The following is a 21,431-nucleotide window of genomic DNA, read 5'->3' on the forward strand; positions in this document are numbered from 1 at the left end:
AATGGCATAAAACACAAATTCTCACACATCCAATTGGTTAAAATAGAGTTCAAATAAGCATATTTTTAGCCATTTAGACTCTGTGTGCAACCAACATCTGCTAGCCATAGATAATACAAACCCTGTGGCTATAGAAATAATTCTAAACTGCTGTTGCTCTTTGGAACTCTCTGACCCAGAGACTCCCCACCTTGCAGCTGAGCAACATCACCTAGACCCATAGGCCGCAACTTCCATTCCCTTCTGCCCTGGGAGTTCCCTTTTCCTCTTCCACTTCTGGGTGGTGGCCCCATGCTGCTGTCTTTGGGAGGTCTGCCACGAGAGACTTCCTCTCATCCAGTCCTGTCCAAGTACCACCCAATAAAGCTGTTTTGTAATGCTGCCATCTTGTCTTTTCCTTGGTCAGCCCCAAATCCTCGAACTCACCACACCCCACAACCAATTTTCAAGTCCTCCCAATTTGACCACCTAATATTTACCAGCTTGCCCTCTCTGATCCATGTCCTTTCACATTGCATGAGGCCAGTCTTCATCATTGCTTCTGATAATTGCAATACTCTCCTAACTCATCTTCCTCTGCTAAACTTGCGCCCTGATGATACGTCCTCCACGCAATATCAGGGTGAGCTTTCTATCACCAAATCTGATGGTAGTGTACCCATCAGATTTGGGTGACAGAACACTGTTTAAAACACTGTTAGAAAATATGTCCCAACTCCTTACCATGGGCACATGAGATGCTCTTATTTCCCACCTCTCCATCCATATATCCTTCCACTCCCTAGTTCACAATTTACTGGTGCATACCAAGTGGTGTTTTTTTGCCTTTGTACCTTTGCAAATTCCAGAAATGTTTTTCTCACCATGTTTAACCTGATGCCCCCTATTCATCTTTCTGTCTCAACTCAATCACATCCCCTCCAGAAAGCCTTCCTAGGGCATCCAGTGTGGAGGAGGAAAAATATCTCTTCCTTCTACTTATCTTAGGTTCATTGGCTGAGACTCCTGTAATGAAAGACAGATTAGAAGGAGAAAATCATACAAATTTATTTAATGTAAGTTTTACATGGCATGGGAGGCTTCATAAGGAAATGAAGACCCAAAGAAACAGTTAAACCTGAATGCTTTCATAGTAGGCTTCATGAAGAATGAAGAGTTGTGGGGAAAACATTGACTGGCCAAAACGAGTATTATCTAAGAGTAGCAACTAGGGGAAGCATAGCCTGGCCTCTTCATTCAGATTCCTCTCTGTATCCTGTGTTTTCAGAGATAAGGACGCACCTCCCTCTCACATGAGGGTCCTTTGACTTGCTTCAGAGAAGGGGAGGGGACGGTCAGAGAGACCTTCCTGTGCGTGCCATTTCTCAAATTCCTTCAGCTTAAAATATTCAATATGCCAAGGTGCCTTATTTTGGGGTACCATGTCTAAATCCCAGCACAAGACTGGATCTTGCACCCCTCACCGGTGCTGTTAGAGTACCCTGCACGTAGTTCTGCTGGAACATGTACCATAGTGCATGACTATACTCTGTTAATGTGATTTTTCTCCTCCTGTTAGACTTAAAGCTCTTAAGACAGGGGCCATGTCTAATTTACTTCTGTACCTTAGTGCCTAGCACTGAATGCTCAATAAATGTCTCTTGAATTGCTAAACAACTATTGGAGACATTATGTCCATATTGTGCATATTTTCACTAAAATTTTGAGAACTTTCCAATCATCAATAAATTGACTCAGCATTCTATGCTTTTAAAGGACCAAAATCAGAGAAATTTTTCCTTACTATGCAACAAATCTTTCTTCCCATAGGGAATGGCGGGGGAGAGTCACTGTCTCACTCATTAGTACAAATGTGCAACAAACACATACTCCTAACATTGTCTCATCCATTCAACTATCTTTTACTAAATCACTACCATTATATATCTATTGATATAATTTTTCCTGCCTGATTTACATTTTTAATCTCTGTTTTCTGACTCTAAAAGGATGATTTAGCAAAATCCATTAATTTATAATTGACAATCTCTATTGATTATCTCAACGAATAAATTCAGCAGTCTTGAATTTATTGCCCCAAATTCCTTGAGGATAAATTATCATGCTGATGGCTGGGCTTTCTCTTTAACAGTGGTGTAAAAATAATCTATGCTTTAGAACAGAGCCATCTGTTGCGCTTGGAGCTGTTTTCTCTGAGTTGCTAAGATGATAAATGAACATGTCTAAAAATAAACTACTCTCAGGTAACCTGGCAGACTGATCTTTAAAATAACTGATAACAAGCAAATCTTTAGACATGACTAGCTTTAGCTTTGACTCTAAGTCCTTGGCCTGCTGTACTATAAAGGAGCCAGATTCTCTGTGCAACAAAGTTAAATCAAGACAACATGCGCCAGTAGGCCTGCCTGAAGTGGGCACTCTCTCTCGATAGAGGATGCAGGCAAATTTAAGCCATCCAGCTGTTTTTGCAACCCCCAAGTGAGCACAAATTTAAACTATCATATTAAAGGAAATTTCTATCAAGATACATTAATCACAATGAAGGAATAATTTTAATTTCAATAATAAATTTAAATATTATTTAATTCAGATAATAAAGTAAAATTAGATTTTCCCAAAATAGATCAGCATTACACATGCTCACAAAAAATCAATTTATTCTAATCTTCTAAAACTATAAATTAAGAATATCTTCACCTCTTAAGACCACTTAATTCTCTCTCAAATTTACTACAAAATACGTATGAATTTGTAATTAAGCCTACCTAATTTTAAGGACCACGAATCCCTGTTGGGGTCATGATGAGTGGAAAAGCACATGCAGAGAAGAGGCCTCTAAGGTAATACTGTATCCTCACAACCAAAGCAAACAACTTTGGCATGTGAAGATCCAGGATTCAAACCCAAATTCTCCACAGCACATGCTCTTAGCCACTTAGCCACTGCATAAGCCTGTAGTTGTGTTTTTTTGCACCTTCTCTTGCCCCACTCTGTTGGCCATATCATCTCTATTGATTTATTCTACTTATCTTGTATTCTTTCTTCGCCATAGTCACCCACTTTATGTCAGCAGTTTTCCTTCTAATGTTTGTTCGACAGATGATAAAGAATATGACAGCTGAGGAAAACAGAGTTACTAAAGATTCCATAAGTCCATGTAGTCTGTGGTTACCACCTTGCTCACAAGAAAGCAGTGAAAGAAAGTTTCCAAAAAGTAGATGACTCAACAAATCAGAATGTAGGAAGACCAGACCTGAGGAAAGCACAGGTGAGTGGTGCATCCCAGGCAGAGGGGGAAGCATGGACAAAGGTGGGAGGTAAGAAGAATGACCAGTTTGTGGGACAAGTAATGAGATATGGATGGAACACTGCGTACAAAATGGGGTGGAGGAAGACGCAAATGGAAAGGCAGTCAGAGACCAGATTCCAAAGACTGAGTGACCAACCATCTTAGTTTGCACATAAATAAAGAGGTACACAGGACACAGGATGTACAGTGCTAGAACCAGGAAAGTCCCAGGCAAACCTGGCCAAATTGGTCACCCTATAGCCAAAAGTTGGCTATGCCATGCTTTAAGGGGGTCTGAACTTCTCTGTACGCAGAAGGGAAACACAGAAGAATCTGAGCAAGCATAAGACAAGATAATTAATTCCTAGTGTGTAATTCACTCTACATCAGCCTTTTAAAACATGGGTTGCAACCCACTGGTGAGTTACAAAATCAAGTCAGTGGTCACAGGCAGCCATTTCTGTGATGTAACAGATTAGAATTATTAGAATGCACTGCACATGGTAAGAAACTTGTTTTGGACACACATACATACATTTACTGTTACATACACATATTATTTATAATTGTTACTTGCAGTTAAACTTTTGAAATATATTGAGCTACATCAATTCTTAAACTGAAAAATTTTTAATTCTAAATTTATCTCTACCTTTATCCTTTCTCAGCCAACATTTTGCATGTCATGACACCCACAGATCATGATGACATTTGCAAGGTATGTTAGGGTGAACAGAGAAAGGTGTTCACTACCACAGGAGACTTACCAGGCTCTGATTACCTTGAGTGCTGCCAAGAAATTAACATTGGGTATACATGGAACCTGTAATCCATTCACAGAGCACTGGCAGGAAAACTGTATCACAGAATGACCAAAGCAAACTCCACTCTATTTGTTTAAATCTACCAGACAATTAAAGAGAAAAAAACATAAAATAAGTCCCTCAATACTCCAAAGTACAAACACATCAAAGTGGGTGTTCTTGAAAGATTAATCAACTTTTCCAGCTACCTTACTATGCAGATAAGAGTGTAGAAAATCAATACTGCCTGAAATGCAGGACCATCACATATTCCCTGCAGACCATGTCAACACAAATGCTAAATGCCGCTCTTGGATTTGGATATTTGCTATTTGCCCCATCAGCACAACCTTTATATTCCTTTTAGAAAGCAAATACCCATCTGAAAAGCTTGGCTGCAAATTCCCTACCCTGGCCCAGCACACAGCCTTTCGTACACGAATGGATAACTCAGTGGTATGAAGCAGCATTCAGAGCAGATTTCTCAACCAGTTCTAAAAGGCTTAAACCCTTCTGATACTCATGTGTATTTTTTTAAATTCAAGACTTTTTTAAAAATGTAGCTAGAGTCGGTTTCAACCATCTGTCACTTTGAGTGAAAATAGGATGCAGGCATGTATACATTAGCTTTTAAAGAAAACCAATTCTGGAAGAAAGAATTAAAATGGAGGAAGAATTATATCTAAATTTTCAAGACCATGCATGCTAAGGGGTCACAAAATGTCCAAAGTATGTAATAGTTTACATGAATACATCTGCCTCCTTTTCTACCTGTCAGGTTGCCCCATATTCCAGAACATACCTTTATTGAATGGCACTGCAATTATACCTTTCCCACCCAATCACAGCCTTGGGAAGTAGCAGAGTGGAGACATAAAAGTGATTTCTCCACCACCACATAATTAGTGGTAATCAACTGCAAAACCTATTACAATAGAAGGAGAACAGAGTCTTAAACCATACAAAAAAGGGGACGAAGTTTTCAGGTTTTCCCCAGTGTGTGCCGCGAAAAGGCGTCCTGACCAACTGACATCGCCCTGACCAACTCACATCACCCTTCCTGTGTGTCTGGTAGGAGAGTCACCTCAATGGCGCCAGCACACCACCTGGAAGCACTAGCTGTGACAAATGTTCCCTGGACTCTGGCTTCATGTGCATCCAGCTTTTGATCTTCCCCACTTCAAAGACAACTGCTTCCAGCTACTCAGGCCAAAAGTCTTGGAGCCATCCCTGATTTCCCTTTCCATCAAACCCACATCCAATCTATCAGCAAATTATCTCTTCCTTCCAAACATTTCCAGGATCTGTCCACTTTTCACCACCTCCCCTGCTATCACCCTGTCAAAGCCACCATCATCTGTCATCCATATTTCTGCAGAAGCCCCCTAATGCGTCTTCTCATTTCTATCTTTGGCCTCCCTTGCAGCCCATTCCCACACAGCTGCTATAGTAATGCATTAAAACACAAGTCAAGTCACGTCACTTCTCTGCAAAAAGTTCTCCAGTGGCTCCCATTTCAGAGTAAAAGCCAAATTCCTTGTAATAGCCTCCATGGCCCTACACAACACAACCCTATCACTTTCCTGATCTCATCCCCAGACATTCTGGCCTACTAACTGTTCCTCAAACACATCAGGTACACACCCACCTCAGGGTCTTTGCACCTCCTATTCCCTCTGCCTGTTACGCATTTTCCCCTACATATCTGAATGGCTTGCTTCTTCAAGACTTAGTCCAAATTTCATCTCATTGAGGTCTTACTTGACCATTCTATTTAAAATAGCAAACTATTCCCCACCCACTGTCCCTGCGTTGCCGTCTTTTCTGCTGCCTTAAGTTTTTCTTCATTATATATATTAGACTTAACATTTCAGTATTTTTTGTTGTTTGTCTCTTCTTTTAGACGTTAAGTTCCAATGAAGGCACAGATTTTGTCCATATTGTTCACCGATGTATTGGCAATACTTAGGATAGTGACTGGTCAGAGTAGATAATATTTGTTGAATGAATGAATAAATATGGCTGCAAAAAATGTGTCTGAGTGAACTCCTTTCCCTGCCCCTATCCTTATGTACTATAAAAAGTGTCAATACTCCATTGGCTTTAGGATTCCCCTAGATCTGTTTCCCCACCCTCCCTCTCAACCCTTTTGCTTTGTTTTGGTGCCCTCAATTGCCATATTATTGCCACACCTAGATTCTGCCTCCCTTCCCAGCCCTTTTGAATGTATTAACATAATTGGACCACCAGCTTGATTTTTCAATGCCCAGGTTGCCTCTAGACTCAGCCTTTAAGATTATCCTTAATAACCTCACACTAGTCCTGTCCCAGCCATGCCTAGCCCAAACCAAGGGCCCAGAAACTCAAGTTCTCAGCAGAGTTCAGAATACTGACCTATAAGCAAGAGCATTGTGATCCAGTGGGAAGTTAGGTTTCTCTTGGCAAAGTTAGTAAGTTGGCATTTTATGTTGGGGACCTAACATATAACATATACTTACATTGGGTTGCATGTTTACCCATCAGTAAGTTGCTAGAGAATGTGGGCTACCTAAGAACAATCTAACATCTAGACTCTCAAAACTAAGATTCAGACCTTAATTCTGCCCATCTGTATAGCTAACTGCTGGTCCTGATCAGCTGCAATATGATAGCTGACTACAGGTAAGAATGTTGATGCTCAAGAGTGTCACTGGGTTATTTTCAGCACATGAGTGTGTACCCACACACAGGTCCATATACAGTCACATAACCCCAAATTCCTTTAGCAGATCAGAGCGCATTTCTCCCCACTGCTCCAGTCCCTGCTACACAGTGATACTTTGCAGGAATGGAGTGGTGGGGCCAAGGGGAAGGAGGATGGGATGATTTACCTTGATGGAAGGAAATGGGAAACTACCTTGGGTTTCTGAGCAAGGTCCTCCATATGTTTCTAAAGCAGGGAGAAGCACACTAATCAACCAAAATTTTTAATTTGCTAAGAGTCAGGAAGCCTAAGTAGTTGGCTCCACGATGCTAAATTTATCTTTATGTTAATTCGGTATAATGAGTCTTTTTACTGAGCCCCTACAAAGCACACAGTGCTGTTCTGGGTACTGTGGGACTTACACAAATGATCAATATAGAGTCTGTCTCAAAAAGCATGTAATATGGGAGGGTCTGAAAACACTAACAACATTGCAGGTGAAATGGGATACATGCGTGACAAAGGTATAACGTACTAAAGAGTGCTTGCAAGAACTGGAGCACAGAGGGGGCTTCCTAAAGGAGGAGCAGTGAGAGCCAGACATTGACATGCGAGTAGGATGGGAACTGGGGATCATTTCCTATGGAAGTGGCCGATGTTTGGGGAATAGCACAGTTCAATGGGACTGTAGCATATGGTCAAATGGGTTTGAGGTGGCAGGGCGCAATGGGGAACAAGTTGGAAAGGGGAATGTTTGGTGCCACACTCTCAGGACATAACTGACCCAGGGCTATTTTTTTCTGCCCTTTGGTCCTGCCCTGCTTCAGAAGAAAGTTATTTATTTTTAGAACATGTAAGAGTCTTGAAAAAATATCAAGAATTTCCATGTTAAACCAATTCAGTCTATTCAAATGTGCTAATCGAGGCAAACTACTGGAATTAACACTTTTCTTACATATCACACTTTTGCTGTATAGAATGAGTGAGAAATTAAGTGTTCAAAATAGATACCTTAGCATTTGCAATACATACATTCTTTGCATAAGATACGCATTCAGGGTGAGAACTCTATACCCCTAGTAATCTCTCCATTTTCTGTTCCTCATACTGTTATATATTTTATATATATATATATACACACACATACATACACACACATATATACATACACATATATATATACACACACACATATATATAACAGTATATATATATAAAATTGCAATGAAGGCATAGATTTTGTTAATTATATACAATATATATGTATATGGTATTGGGGGTTTCTGGCACATACGTTTGAAATGGCATATTTGTCTACCCTCTGTTTTTGGGAAGGAGGATCAGATTATAAAACCATCAGAGTACATTAGGAGATTACTGAGTGAATGAATGAATAAAGGATTTGGTGAAAGAATGAGCCATTAAATGCATGGTGGCTTGGTCAATTTGGAATTAAGTTAGCAACATTTCTTGGTTTTTGCTTGTTTGTTTGTTTGTTTGAGATAGAGTCTCACTGTGTCGCCCAGGCTGGAGTGCAATGGTGCAATCTTGGCTCACTGCAACCTCCGCCTTCCAGACTCAAGTGATCATCCCACCTCAGCCTCCTAAGTAGCTGGGACCACAGATGCGCACCACCATGCCTGGCTAATTTTTTGCATTTTTTGGTAGAGACGGGGTTTTACCATGTTGTCCAGGCTGGTCTCGAACTCCTGAACTCAAGCAATCTACCTGCCTCAGCCTGGGATTACAGGCATGAGCCACTGCTCCAGACCTCTTATTTGTTTTTAATGGCTGTCACAGGCTGTTAAACTCCCTGAAGTTACTATGGCATTCCCATTGTCTGGCAGGAGGAATTTATAAATGTTTTTTGAAGGCACAAATGAATGAATGCTACAATTTAAACAGTCCCATGGGAAAGGAAGTAGGCAAAAGTTGTTACATTTTCCCAATTTGGCACCTGCCCCCTTGTTTATGCTGGCCCCAAGTGAATGGCAGAACCTGGCCAAAAGAAAGAATAATACAAAGTTCTGTCTCATTACAAAGGATCAGAGATTCTTAAATTTTGAGGAAAATTATGTAGAAATTACCAGAGCTTCTCTGACCTCTCACTGATAAGTCTGTTCACAGACAATGTTCACAGGAGGTGACATGCTTGAACTTCCCTAGGCATTGGGAACTCCCTACCTCACAGACAGCCCAGCCCATTTTTTGAACAGCTTGAACCAATCAAAGGTTCTCTATTACATGGATATTAACTCTGTTTTTCACAAGAAGTTTGGGCTACAGCAGGTAAGTGTCCTCATAACTATTTGCCAAAGACAGAGTCTTCATGCCCACCCCTTCGCCAGCTTACAGCCCACAAGCTCTGCAGCATCACCTCAAGTTGCCCCCACTTTGCATTCAAGGAGTGGGTGGGGGAGGCAAAGAAAAAACAGAGGGGAGAGAAGGTGAGCATCTACCAAGATGAGCTTCACGGACTCCCCTCCATCGTACCCAGACTCTAGCTCGTCAGTCCTTTGCTACGGCACTGGCCCCAAGCACATGGACCTTTTAACATTCTGGAATCAAACAAGCAGAATGCCTCCATGATTCAGTCACAATTCATTTATACCACATTAAATTTTAATTTAATTTAACATGACTTTGAAGTGCTGGGGTGGGAACAGGGGAGTTAGGAAATGTACCCCCGATAGACCTGAATTACCAGATCTATCAGAATAGAAGCCAGACTGACACTCTAGAGCTCTCTAGACCAGGGAAAATACTGACTGAACATCTGACCCTGAAACACTCCCACGATCCTAATTCAGGAAGGCAAGTCTTCCAGAATCCCAGGAATTACTAAGCCCACATCCATTTGGGGCCCAGACACACAAGAGGTGGTACATTTCAGGAAGTCAATGTTTGTACTAAGCATTTCAAAATGATCCAAGGGGAAAAAATTAAATCCTGTAAGAAATGGAAAATTAAGTGGGATTTATTCTTTCAAACCACAGCACAACACTAGGAAGGAGATGCTATTATTATGAATCCTGTTTTACAGATGAAGAAAATTAGGTACAGGCAAGCAAAGTAACTTGTCAAGACTGCATAGCTAGTAAACGGTGAAACTCAGCTTTGAATCTTATTTCCAGAGGTCATGCTTTTATACTAACTCTTAACCATAATCACATTTTTTCTGTGATCAAATCAGGTCCAAAAACAAAAGAGGAGGATGAAGGTAAAACATTAATTGAAATGTTTTTGTCTGTGTAACACTGATGTCTGGTCAGTCTGCAAATTGAAAGAAGTGATTATTCACTGAATTATTAATCACTACCCTTCTTTGAATCCACATTGTACTTTGTTATATCTCTGAGGCATTTATCCCATTTTAACATATGTGATAATCATTTGATATCTGATAACATATAACCACATTGTAGGTAATAAATTATTCTATTTTCCCTCCATTAGACATTGGCCCCTACGATCTGTAACTTTTTCATTTCATGTGCCCACCAAGCACTCAGTCTCACTCATGGCTGGCATTCCATAAGTTCTAAATGAATATTCTTGACTAGAATTGAACAACTACGGAAGGAAGCTAATTTTCACCCCATATGTATTTCTTTTATTCATTATCAGTAAAATTTATATTTGTAAGCTCAGTTTTCTGGGAACCTGTTATTCCTTATGATGCTAAAATCATGCAAATGCATTTTATATTTTAATGGGCATTCATTCAGGCGTTAGTGATATGGACAGGAGGCAAGGAAATACTGGGTAGAAGAGGGTGGTTCCCAGCAAACGCTCCACCCTCAAGCCTGGAAACCAACGGCCCTAAATGGGAACAGGCATTTCTGTTTTCATGCCCAAATGTCGCCTTTTCTAAAACCACTCTGGTCTGCCACGCCCCCATCCTGTACCCACAAAAACCCCAAACCTCAGGCTCCATGAGCAGAAGAGTGGCAGAGTGGCAGAGAGGAGCAGCAGAGAAGGATAGAAGAGAAGGGACATCTGAACATCGAGAGGAGTTCGGCTGGGGAAGGTCAGAGAGCTGATTGGCCACAGGATGGCTGAACTCCAGGGGCAGATCATCTTCCCACTCCATCCCCTTTCCAGCTCCCCATTCATCCCACTGAGAGCAACCTCCGCCACTCAATAAAACCACTGTGTTCACCATCCTTCAAGTCCATGTGTGACCTGATTCTTCCTGGATGCCGGACAAGTATGCAGGTACCAAGAGGACAGGGTGTAAAAGGCTGTCACCTTATCTCTGCACAAGCTGGTTTAATACTTAGCCATCTACGGATAATAACTGCTAAAAGAGCATTAATTACAATGCATCCCTCGATGCTACCATGGGGCTGGGGCCCAAAAGTGCTCATTCTGGCTCCTGCACCTGCCTGTCTGCATGCTCCCCATCCCATACAGGGTTTGAGCATGCAGTGGCTGAGCAAATGAGCAACACCTCTATTGCAAGTCCCACAAATGGCTCAGGGAAGTCTCCCAATTCACTTGTAGAGTTGGTGGCTGAAACCACTACATATGTGGTTACATATCAGTCAGTGTCCCTAGGGGTGCCCCATAGAGACTGTAGTTATTAGCAGGAATAGGCAGACTTCATGGAAGTCCTTCCCTTCCATAGTCATTTGAGTTTGTTATGAAAATTCCAGTTCCCTTCCCATAGGACTACACTTAAGGATGCCATTGTAGTCAGAAATGGCCACACAACTGCTTTTGGCTCATGAAACGTGAGTAGAGGTGTCATATGTCACTTCCAGGAGGTTTAATATGCAGTATGCAATTTACCACAGGGATTGTAGAACTATATATCAAGAGGAAGCCTCATGCAGCATGGGCCTCTGAGTGAACATGGTGAACACAGACCCTTGTTGACCCACACTGGACATGTAACATGGCCAAGAAAATTTTTTTGTTGTGTTCGTCCACTGAGGTTTGGCAGTTATTTGTTGTTGCATCATGACACAGCAAATTCACTCCAATGAGTCGGAATTCTGGTTACTTTTCACCTTCCCTGACAGCGTTGACATCTTCAAGCACCCCTCCTTTACCATCCCCATCTTAAAGTGCTGTGGAATGCCCCGTGAGGAGGGTGTAAAGAATAAGAAAGTACTAAATGTCATTATTAACCACACAGTCTCCAGAGCATGTGCCCTGGTTAAAGCAACTTTCTGTATTTTCCTCCAGGAAGTTTAGAAAACACTTTTTCCATGTGCTGCCCAGATCTGCCTTTCCAGCATTTGGGAAGGTAGCGGTGGTGTTGACAATGTTATAGGGTGATGTTTCCAGTACCCTGACCCCTCGTCAAAAATGAACTTTTGCCCAATTTACTGAGAAAAATGGCTCAGTCAGGGCAGACTATACCAGGGAAAGGGAGCACTCAAAGATAGTATATCTTCCTCCTCCTCGACAATAGTTTTGTAACCAACTTTTCTATCTACTTTAAGGTCTCTAATTTATTGTCTTAGAATTTTTTGAACTCACATTTCTTCATTTTTAAAAACAAGGGATACTCAAGGAAAATGAGCACAGTTCCCCCGGCTTTAAATTCTCTGGCATAAGATATGGGATTTCACCCTTGCTTGATATGCCAATTACTTTTCAGCAGCATTTGACAAATATTAAAAGCTTAAAATAGGAGGCAAGAAAATGTGTAAATATTCAAAACCCCAAATCTGGCCTTTTACAATGTCCCTGGGTGGTCCATATTTGCATTGGGAGATTTAGTTTGGCATTTTTAACTTACCCAAATAGATTCTCATTTTCCTCTGAGCCTGAAGGCATTCAAAGAGGGAGGATCCTCTTTCCAAATCAGCTGTAACCTATACCTTCTGAAAGTGAACAAAGTCACACTTTTCAAGGAAGCAGGCAGAGAAGGTTTTGGTTTTTTTTTTTTTTTGTTATTCTTTCTTCCACAAAATACACACCAATTCCCACAACCTCTTGCTATATTGATACTAACGGGCAGATGGTGAAACAGTAGACTCACCATCATTTTAAAAGGGAACATTGTGTCAAAACACACATTCCCCACAGGGCCTGCTTCCCTTTCAGTCATCCAAACCCACCAACTGACATTCCACAAGTTGGTTCTGAGACAGAGTCTCAGGGTCATCCCCTGCACTCAGGCTCATTTTAACATTCAACAACTTGATAAACATTTAAAGGCTTCCACATGGTGTGCTGTAGGATCTAAAACTGCATTCAGAAAGAGAGGACTTCTTTCCATTACAATTAGTGAAGTCTTCATCTTGACAAAGAAATGGGTACTATTTCAGGTCAGAGTAAACAATCTAGCATGTATTCTAAAAGGGAAAGTGAGGCCGGGCGTGGTGGCTCACACCTGTAATCCCAGCACTTTGGGAGGCTGAGGCAGGCGGATCACGAGGTCAGGAGATCGAGACCATCCTGGCTAACATGGTGAAACCCTGTCTCTACTAAAAATACAAAAAAAAAAAAAAAAAAAAATTACCCGGGGTGGGGTGGTGGGCGCCTGTAGTCCCAGCTACTCGGGAGGCTGAGGCAGGAGAATAGCATGAACCCTGGAGGCAGAGCTTGCAGTGAGCCAAGATCATGCCACTGCACTCCAGCCTGGGCGACAGAGCGAGACTCCGTCTCAAAAGGAAAAAAAAAAAAGTGGGGGACGTGATTAAGTGATTGTAGGCAAAGGATGTATAATGTTGTGTCATCATTTATTCATTAGAATGAATGAATATTTCATTTATTCAATGAAAATATACTCATTACTTCTCTTCACTTTGGACATTAGAATAAAATATAAACCTGGTAAGGAGTCACAATGTCCCTTCTACCAGAAAGAAGCCAATGTACTGGACTGCTCATCGGACAGTGTCAGACCAAAGCCAGACGAAAAGGATTAGCCTAAGGGGTTCAAAAAGGAAAACACCAGATTCAAACCATGCTGCCCGTCATTTCTTCAATGAAATATTGTCCTCCTCAAGACTCCCCTTCCCCCAGCAGAAATGCTCTGCATGATCCTGATTCAGGAAAGCAAGACTTCCAGGATTCTAGGCATTACCAAGCACACATTCATCTTGGGCACAGACACAAAATGGGCGCTACATTTCAGGAAGTGAATGTTTTTACTAAACACATTAAAATGCTCCAAGGGGAAAAAGAACTCAGTCTTATAAGAAAAGGAAAATTAAGTAGGATTTATTCTGGCTAATATTTCAGGTCAACAAAAGCTTGTTGAGTATTCACCATGTGTAAGGTTCTCTGCTGGAAGACACAATGATGTCTGAAGGAGCCTAAAGTCTAGGAGAAAGATGAACGTCAATGAGTAAATTTAAATCAAGACAATTTTTTGTTATAAAAAAACAAAGCATACCTTTGGTTCAAAGGAAGGCAAGATCACACACATCCCAGATAAACTAGAGAGTGACGACATAATTGCTGTTTGATCATAAAAAGAATTATGGTATTTAGCATGTACCATGACTGGGGCCTGTACACTGATTGTCTGCAATCCTCACAATAACTTTGCAAGCCAGGCATCATTTTCCCCATTTTACAGACGAAGAAACTGAGGCTCACACAGTCAGTAAGTGGGATATCTGATCTCTTCTTCTCATTACTTTATCATGCCTCCTAGATGCTCTTAGATGTTGTGCTTTTACTACCTTGTAAAGACAAAAAAAATGACTTAAATTATTTAAACAGGGAAGATTTCAATGAGAAAACTAGAACTTCTAAAGCAGAGTTTCATAATTTCGGAATCATTGACATTTTGGGTCAGATAATTCTTTGTTGTGGAAGCTGTCTTGTGCTTTGTGGAATGTTCAGCAGCAGTCCCAACCTCTACCCACTAGATGCCAGCCCTTTTCCCCAATTGAGATAATAAAAAATGTCTCCAGACATTGTCAAATGTCCCCTGGAGAAGACAATAGCTCCTGGCTAAGAACAACTGATCTAAAAACTTGCTGGGGTCAGGTGCAATGGCTCACGCCTGTAATCCCAACACTTAGGAGGCTGAGGCAGAAGGACTGCTGGAAGCCACAAGTTCAAGACCAGCCTGGGCAACACAGCAAGACTCCATCCCTATGAAAAAAAAATTTTTTTTTAACTAGCTGGTGTGGTGGGACATGCCTGTAGTCCAGGTTACTTGGAAGGATGAGTTGGGAGAACTGCTTGAGCCCAGGAGGTGGAGTTGCAGTGAGTTATGATCATGCCACTCTACTCCAGCCTAAGCAACAGAGTAAGACCCTGTTTGTAAATAAATAAATAAACAAATAAATAAAACTAAAGAGAAAAGAAAGCACTGGAATGAGCCCATCTTGTACTGAAAATCATTAAATAGAAGAAAGATAAAAGACAGCTATTCCCAGTCACCACTACTTGAGAGCAGAAAATGGGACCAGCCTCTGTGCAGCTCCTTCTGGCCCTACTCACCTCTAATTTGAGTCCCATACACAAAAGGCAATGGGCCTGACTGCCAGTAGCTGTGCCACACTGACCCATAACACACAGCACCTGTGCTAGATAAATGTGCAATCTTCAAACTGGCATCTGCATACCCCTGGCCTCCACAGTGGCTTTCTAAAGAGCCTGCATGCAAGGGAAAAGTTAATGGCATTAATTTCCAGATCCGCAGCTTTTGCCTGTATGTTTTCCTAAAGCTGTCTACCGGAGAATGTGCCTGTGGTTGTAGAATTATTCGGGGCTCCTTTTTCCATCTCCATTTTCACAAAATGCCTTCTGCCATATAAGGTTAAAGACAAATATAAACTAAACAAACAAACAAAACCCCAAGAAATCCCAAATCTTACTGTGGTGCTTAACTGCAAGATATAAAAACATCCCTTTGTGAAAAGAGCTTCTTCACATACATTTTAAATTGAAGTTGGTATTTAGATTTTAATTGGATTCAAAGAATGATGTCACGGTTTTATTTTTAACTGTCAAAGTTTACAACATTCTGAAAATCACATTGATTGTGATTCTATAAATTTATGATGAAAAGCATTACATGTAACCTTAAATGTGTGGAGGTGATGGAGCTGCAGAATTTTAAAAAAATTCTTGAGGGATTAGAAAAGAGAAAAAAAAATGTTGGAAGAGCACTGAGTTAAAGCATAATGAAGCACACTGGAACGGTTACCAGGCAGGTCTGTTGATCAAGTACAATCGTCCTCTATAGTGCTTGAGATTCATTATTTTTATTTTGAATACCCTCAACTCTGACCGAAATTTCTGCTTTGTGTGTTTGCCACAGTGATGGCATTAGCTGTTCTGAACCCCCAAAATGAAACAGTGGGTTGTTCTATGCGATCATAGCAAGAATATAGGTAAGCGGAAAACTGTTAGCGCTTAAATAATAATTTGGAAGCAAGAACAGCTGCTAAAGAGGATGTCAAGACCGGTATGAACTGAAAACTAAAGAGCACGTAAGTCATCTGGTAAGTAGTGCCCCTCCCAGGATTTAGAAGCAAGTCAGTGTTCCAGATCATGACACAGCTGCTGTATCAGGGAAGCCTCAGAGGACACAACAGCCTTAAAGTAAATTCATCTTTGCAATGAATAAAGTTTTGATTTACAGTTACCCCTGCAAGATAGTTTTCAGGCTGTGTTAGGTGGGGGCTGCTGTGCATTTGGTACTCGGCAAGACACCTGGCAATGGGGGAAGCAAAAGTGTGGAGTTTCAACTCACCTTAAGTTAAAGCAGGGCTTGCTTTTCTTCTGCCACTCTGGGAGACATACAACTTGTTGTTGTTCCTTTGATAATATTTTAGGCTTTTCCTATCAGTGTGTGAACATATTTCTTGAGGGACTCTTAGTCCTGCCACAATAAAAAGCTACACTAAACAATACTTTTTTTGGTGTCCCACACAGGCAGAGAAACAATGAGCTAGGTAGGAAGAGAAGAAACAGACTTTGGAATCAGGCCCGCCTGCATTTCAAATCCAGCCCTTCCACTATCTGGCTCCATATGGCCTTGACCAAGTGACTTAATCCCTCCAAGCATCTCCTTGTTTGTCAAAGAAAGAGAAAAATGTCCACCTTACAGGGATGTTGGGATGATTCAATGAACTAACACATCTATAAAGCACTGATTATGCACAAGGGAGATTCTCAATGAATGACAAGCCAAGCTAGGACTGCCTGCCACGCCTGGAGACCTGACTCAGTTGCAGGCCTGACTCAGTGTCAGCTGATGTTTGCTATACCTGCCACCTGGACTCCTGGTGAAATGCCACAAAAATGTCCTGATAGCCAAGAACATTTTATTTTTGGCTGCCACTGGTAGGATAGCTTGGCTTTGTCTTCGATACATTTCAGCAGAGTGACCTCTGCTCCTCTCCCCTTTTTTAAACAGCATGTGTAAACCAGTGATTCTTCCTGTATTTTTAGTTAGCAATATCCCCATTTTTTCCCTGGAAAACTACATTTATGCACAAATGCATGAAAATTTGCATCAATTTTAGTGGGTTCAATGACCATCTGAAAACCATTCGTATGCCTCCCTTTTACAGTATCTATGGGTTTTTGTTTAAGAAGGTTACTCCAACAAAGAATCAAGGATGTTTTATGAATATGTGAGCTCATGAGGATTAGCACCTAGGCAGAGGTATCTATGTTACGATGGAAACTTCACTCTGAGATTCTGGGGCCAGGCCTCACTCAGAGAGGAATCAAGGAACACAAGTCCAGGATATTGATGAAAAGTCTCTGTCAAGAGGAATAATTTTTTTTTTTTTTTAAGACAGGGCCTTGCTCTGTCGCCCAGGCTGGACTGCAGTGGTGCAATCTTGTCTCACTGCAACCTCTGCCTCCTGGGCTCAAGTGATTGTCCTGTCTCAGCCTCCCGAGTAGCCTGGGATTACAAGCACGAGCCTCCAGCCTGGTCTCTAACTCCTGGCCTCAAGTGATTGGTCTGCCTTGGCTTCCCGAAGTGCTGAGATTACAGGTGTAAGCTCTGTGCCCAGTCAAGAGGAATAACTTTCACATGGACCTCGTCAAGGGTTTATACATTGCAAAGAAGAAAAAATGAGAGTTGAATTAATTTGAGTTAACTCTCAAAACAAAAAAGTCAACTCTAGAAGTTCCTAGTTCCAGCACAGTTCCCAGGAGAATATATGTTCTCACTTGCTCTAGGGGATGCAGAAGCCACAAAGATTTCTAGTAAAAGAGATCCCTGATTAAGGTAGCAACTATTTACACAGCATTTGAGATCCACAAAGTATAATAGCTACTTTCATTAAGGAGACAAAAACAATGCCATAATTTATTTTAAGGGGCCATGGGTCTACTTTGAGTGTGCATATATTATTCACAGTTACCAATCAACTGGCAAAAAGTGCGGCTATACTTGTGGCTTTAAGAAAATAACAATGGATCACACTGAAATTGGAGAGCAAACCTGAAAGATACAGACATACACTCGCTTTTTTGTCTCTCACACAGCACAATAGCCAAAATGGATGAGTCCTAGTTTTAGAGTCTTTGGAGAGATCTCATTTGAATCCTACCTCTGCCATTTATTAAATGATGTTGAGTATGTCATTTAACTCATTTAATTATTTGGAAAATATGGATAATAATGTCTACTTCATAGGATTAATATAAGAATTAAAATGAGATAAGAGAAGAGCTTGGTATTCAATATATGAAAATTAACCAGTGTAATTGTTTTATAGTACGGAAGAGAGAGGTTAAAACTCCTGGCCTGGAGTCAGGCCTTGATTCAAATGCTGCCTTGCTCAACTTAATAGCTGAGCAAAAGTTACTTGACACCTTTGTGTCTTAGTTTCCTCATCTGTAAAACAGGATTACAAACAATATCTGCCTCATGAGATTTTTGTGATGTTTAAATAAGTTAACACCTGTGAAAGTATTTTAAAATGCAATGCCTGGTAAAGTGCTCAATATATTTTAGCTATTGTTATCAATCTTTGTTTCAAGTGTAGGGAGAATAAAGTAATGAAGGAATATATTTGTTTGAAACAGATTTTGAAACAGATGCATGTGACCTTTTCATTTGATGCTACGTTAAACAACAAAGAAACTGGAGAAAACGGTAACAGGATGAAGCCGGTGCACACTGTCTGTACTAAGAGAGGTACCTAGATTTCAGATTTGGCATGCATTTTACAAGACTGGTCTACATCGCTGTTTTTATGGACAGAGCAGCACCCAGGCTGGATCCTTGACTCAGCACTGTCATCAAAGGCAAGGCTCATTTATTAAATGTAGACTCGGGAAGGAGTATTTTTGGAAGCAGAGGGATTGGGAAGAAAGACCCTAGAGTCTTCTCTGAGATATAAAACATGGTGACTGAAATGCCAAGTGACTTCTTCTTACTCTCTTCGAAGTTAGTCAGAAACTGAAGACCACGGACAACTACTTTAAGAACTCTGCCCCTTTTCCTGTGGGTCGAGTTTATTTTCTCTGCTCATATCCCTACTGGTGATTTACCTAAAGCTTTAACAGTAAAACAATCATGCATGTTTTCAATAGCAAAGAGGGAGGAAAGGCTGGGGGTGGGGAAGGACTGCAAGCCAGCCCCTCCTCCTCCAGGGGACTGTGCACCAGCGGCTGCAGCATCTCAGAGGTCCAAAGAGGGAGGAAGCAAGTGCATTTGTATCTGAGGCCTGAGACAAGGAAGAAAAAGTAAAATGCTGAGATGCTGTGGGCCAGAAACAAGGCTAAGAGCTTGACAGGCTGGAAAAGCCTGCATTCGACCCCCAACTGTATTCTAAAAACTTCCCAAGGATGGTGCTAGAGGTTTTAAGAGGAATGGGTCTTGGAGCACTGGATCCTCAGACCTAAACAAATATTCGACAGTTAGTTCTTATGAAGAGAACATCTGGTAACTCAGTGGCAGGTGTTTCAGATTTTATTTTATTGAGAAATATGATCAAAAGAGCTGAGTTAGGACCCCTTTTTCCACACCAAACCTTTTTGAACAAACTTGGCATTTTAAATAATTAGAGGTAGTATTACATTCTCACCAGTACCCTCAGCTTGCAAATTGCACTGAATATTCCCTTTTCAAATTTACTAACACTGATCAATGTATATCTCTATAATTTCCACAATTAAAGTATGTACACAGACTGGTTACCCATGTCTGTGTTAACATCAGGCATTGGGTTGTCACCTGCAGTTGCCTATGCCTTACTGTTAGCTATACTTTTTGCTAATCTGGAATATTTGGAAGCAATTCTTCACAACTCTGAACTACAATAAGTCTACAATGCCCACTTGAAAGGCATTCCAAGCAAGAAAATGGCTGGCTACTTGTTCCTGCCCCTTACCTAGGATTAGTAGAGGCCGGAATAGAGAATATATTCCATCTTCTGCATGTTGTTGAGTCTCTGATCTCCTATGTAATTTCCTGTCCTGATCCTGGGCTTCTGTTTAATCTTATTAGCCAAGGTACAAGTCATGAGACTCCCGCACACTCAGTTCCCATCAGCGCTGCCAGGATCACTGCCCTTATGATGACGACGCACGGATTTATAAGGCCAGAGCGATTCCGAATGGGAGCGGGGGAAGGAGAGCCAGGCGGCCGTGAAGGTGTTTACCAAAACAACATCCCCCAGCCACACTTTTTCGCAGCAGAGAGAAACTGGCATCTTCTCGCTTTGAAGTGTTTAATTAATGCCCTGCTGGAAGTGAATTCGCTCCCTCCGACTTGCAGGGTAGTGACAGCATCTAAGAGCTTTGCAGACAGCTCGAAATGTAATCAAACAGCATCCTTTCCCCTCCCTCTGCAGCTTTCCCCCTCCTCCAGGGGCAGTCAGCCGGTGGCCCAGAGGGGTGCAGATTTCAACGCCGCTCGCCCACTGCTCCCCCGGGGAAGACCGAGGCGGGGCGCACTGGGACGCCCTTCCCAGCCCACAAGGTGGGCGACCAGGTGGTGACACCACGACCCTTCCTTCTCTGCCCTAGTCTCTCGGCTCTGCCGAGAGGGGGGTGTCACTGGGGGGCTTTGGCCGCCTTCGGGCTCAGCGGAGCACGCAGGAGCCTGGGCAGGGGGCCAGGACAAGGGTCCGGCTGCGGCTGCAGGGGCCTCGGCTCCAGCCTGGTTCCCAGCGCAGACGACACCGGGGTACCGGGGTGGGGAGGGTTGGGGAGAGGTGCGGAGGCGGCCGTCCGGGGAGCGGCGACATCCCGCTCCAGTTTACCTGGACGCGCTCGGCAGCGGCGGAACTGGGCTCCCCGAGCCGGCGGCGGCTCCTGGGCGGCGGCAGCGTTGGTGCAGGCGGCTCCCGAAGGTGGCGGGGCCGGCGCGGGCAGGATGTGCTGTCTCACGCTGCGCCGGCCGCTCGGCTCGCGCTCCTCCGGGAGCGATCACTTCCTCTCTCCCAGAGCCTGACACTGACAGCTCCCCGGAGCACTCAGTCTGCGGGGCTCGCCCCGCCCCCTGCCCACGCCCTCCACGCCCGCGCCCCTCCTGCGGGAGGGCCACCGCTCCTCGTCTACCGCGCCCGGTCTCGCCAGGAGGGGGTGGCGCCGCTCCGGAGGCTGGTGGCGAGCAGCGGACCTGGAAAGGTCAATTAGTCTATCCCTCTGCCGTCGGTAGGACTTAGACCTCAGTTGCTGCAAAGAGAAGAGCTTTAATATTCTGGGAGCTCCTGCTGAAATGCCACCATTGAACAACTTTCACTCCCAGGCAACTACACTT

At 42.5% G+C, this 21,431-nt stretch overlaps 1 protein-coding gene across 4 annotated transcripts in view; it reads right to left on the bottom strand.

Moving 5' to 3' along the window:
* The window catches only part of DYNC1I1 (dynein cytoplasmic 1 intermediate chain 1), a 326,316-nt gene extending 305,119 nt beyond the window's left edge, over positions 1 to 21,197 (bottom strand). Inside the window, exon 1 of one of the 4 annotated variants that reach the window (XM_004045789.5) lies at positions 20,932 to 21,197. The gene's annotated coding sequence lies outside the window, so the exon portion shown is untranslated. The remainder of the gene's footprint in view (positions 1 to 20,931) is intronic. The other 3 variants (XM_004045788.5, XM_004045786.5, XM_004045785.5) reach the window with 3 other exon arrangements.
* Between the last annotated feature and the right edge of the window lie 234 nt (positions 21,198 to 21,431).

This window comes from Gorilla gorilla, chromosome 6 (assembly GCF_029281585.2).
Source record: "Gorilla gorilla gorilla isolate KB3781 chromosome 6, NHGRI_mGorGor1-v2.1_pri, whole genome shotgun sequence".
Lineage (NCBI taxonomy): Eukaryota > Metazoa > Chordata > Mammalia > Primates > Hominidae > Gorilla > Gorilla gorilla.